A 2,913-nucleotide genomic window follows, 5' to 3' on the forward strand; every position below is an offset into this window, starting at 1 on the left:
TAATCTAAAAATATAATAAAGAAAATAATGAAACTTAAATGTCTCCATAAATTCTCACCTAATTTGTCAAATAATGTATTAAAATCAATTTAAATTTAAATCAACCTTCGTAATTGAAAAACATAATTTTCTGCCAATCTCTTTTAAATTCACGACAATTTGCAAAAACTTGCAAAAATTAATTCATTCACAGTTAATATTGATATTCTTTTTAAATTCAGTTTTGTAAATTATTAAACATGTAATGCTTAACAAAATATATTAATTTCCTTTTTAAAAGTTCGTGTATTACATGGATTTCACACCTAGTTAATAAATAATGGAAGCTCCAAAAAAAAAATATAAATACAAATACAAATAACAATATAACAAATTGTTATTCATCTTTTTCTATATATACGATCGTCCTATGTCCTCACTCATGCAAACACTCAAAAATGGATTCTCTATCACTTAATTCCCCGGCAGCACTCACCACCGCTGTCCGCCGTGGTACGGTCCCCTCCGAAAAGCAATCTATAGCTTCCCCAACACTTACCGAGGTCAACACCTCTACTGATCGTCCTCTCCGTGACATCCCAGGTTCCTATGGAATTCCCTTTTTCGGGCCAATCAAAGATCGAATCGAATTTTTCTATGGCACCGGCAGCCGAGACGAGTTCTTCAGGTCCTGCATCCAGAAATTCAACTCCACGGTATTCCGTGCAAACATGCCACCTGGCCCTTTCATCAGCAGCAACTCAAAAGTCATCGTCCTTCTCGACGCCAAAAGCTTTCCTATTCTCTTTGATGTCTCCAAAGTCGAAAAGAAAGACCTGTTCACCGGAACTTACATGCCCTCCACCAAACTCACCGGCGGCTACCGTATACTCTCATACCTCGACCCTTCCGAGCCTAGACATGCTCAGCTTAAGAACCTCCTGTTCTTCATGCTCAAATCTTCAAGCAGCAGAGTCATTCCTCAATTCGAAACCACTTACACCGAGCTCTTCGAGAGTCTCGAAACAGATTTAGCCAAAAACGGTAAAGCTCCATTCAACGACGCCGGTGAGGTAGCAGCTTTCCGGTTCTTAGGCCGGGCTTACTTCAACTCCAACCCGAAAGAAACAAATATCGGAAAAGATGGTCCAACGCTGATTACCAAGTGGGTGTTATTCAATCTCAGCCCAATCCTCACCGCTGGACTTCCATGGTTCTTGGAGGAACTTCTCCTCCATACCTTCCGGCTACCGTCTTTCCTGGTAAAGAGTAGTTACCAGAAACTTTACGATTACTTCGAGTCAGTTGCCACTACTGTTATTGACGAAGCTATGAAATCAGAGATTCCAAAAGAAGAAGCTTTACACAATATCTTGTTCGCTGTGTGCTTCAATACTTTCGGTGGTGTCAAGATCCTATTCCCCGATACACTCAAATGGATCGGGCTTGCCGGTGAAAATTTGCATGCCCAGTTGGCGGAAGAGATCAGAGGTGCTATAAAAACCTACGGCGAAGGTAAGGTAACAATGGCAGCGATAGATCAGATGCCGTTGATGAAGTCCTGTCGTGTACGAATGCCTTCGGATTGACCCACCAGTGCCTCTCCAATATGGCAAAGCTAAACTTGACTTTACTATTGAGTCACATGACGCTATTTTCAATGTGAAAGAAGGTGAGATGTTATTCGGGTTCCAACCTTTTGCAACCAAGGACCCGATAATATTTGACCGCCCGGAGGAATTTGTCGCCGATCGGTTCGTTGGTGACGGAGAAAAGCTGTTGAAGTATGTGTGCTGGTCTAATGGACCGGAGACGGAGAGTTCAACGGTCGGAAATAAGCAATGTGCCGGAAAAGACTTTGTTGTGCTGATAACGAGGCTGTTCGTGGTTGAACTTTTCCGGCGATACGACTCTTTCACCATCGATGTCGGTGCATCTGCTTTGGGTTCGAGTATCACTCTGACGTCCGTGAAGAGAGCTAGTACTTGAAGAGTAATTTGAAACTTTGGGTAAGGGTAAATTTGGAAATAAGAATAAAATATTTTTCTTTGTTTAGAAGAAAACAATAATTACAAACAAATAAAAGTAGTATGAACTATATGATCGGGTAGTTATATATACACGAAAAAAAATCCAAATGCACGATGATGATGTGATTGATTGTGCTCATTTAGTCAAATTTTATTTTTAGAATTCAGGATAATCACTTAAAAGGGTAATATATTACTCCTTCCGTTCCAAAATTATAGTCCATCTTTCCTTTTTGGTTTGTCCCAAAATAATAGTCAACTTTTAAAAATAAATAACATTTGTACCAAAATATCATCATTATTACTTAACAAACTAAGCATTTAATTGAATATTAAATGCAAAGTAACGATAAAACTGTCATTTTATTGAATAAAATTAGTGTAATTAATGTTTCCTTAATATATGTGTTTTTTGTTTGTGGACAATAATTTTGGGACGGAGGGAGTATTGAATTTGTACACATTTGGTCACTGAGTTTTTTTTGTTCACATTTACCCATTCAACTTGTTAAACTGTACACATTCAGTACTTATGACCGGTTATTCCAGGTTAGCCGGTAAAATTGACTTAATAGGGTAATATATTTCTCATTTTATACACATTTAGTCGTTGATATTTTTGTACACATTTAGTCATTAATATTTTTTTGTTTCAAAATAAGTCATTTTTGTGTTTGTACTCATTCAGTAATTATGAATGATTTCTTTAGGTTTTTCTCACGACATCTTACGTGGGACAATCATTAATGAAGTGTGTGGGGCTGTTGATGTTTATGTGTAACGTCTTATTTTCACAACCAAAAAAACTTCATTTTTAAATAAGGCAAAACTCTCTAATTATAAATTTATTATTAAGAAAAAACGTTTATTCCAAAATACATTTATCGAAAATCAGAGTAATATA

General features: G+C 37.2%; 1 pseudogene; it reads left to right on the top strand.

The window, feature by feature from the left end:
- Positions 1 to 437: 437 nt before the first annotated feature.
- Positions 438 to 2,162, top strand: LOC145108421 (allene oxide synthase CYP74A2-like; annotated as a pseudogene).
- The last annotated feature ends 751 nt before the right edge of the window (positions 2,163 to 2,913 follow it).

This window comes from Lactuca virosa, chromosome 4 (genome assembly GCF_052849685.1).
Source record: "Lactuca virosa cultivar CGN04683 chromosome 4, Lactuca_virosa_CGN04683_v6, whole genome shotgun sequence".
In the NCBI taxonomy this organism is placed as follows: domain Eukaryota; kingdom Viridiplantae; phylum Streptophyta; class Magnoliopsida; order Asterales; family Asteraceae; genus Lactuca; species Lactuca virosa.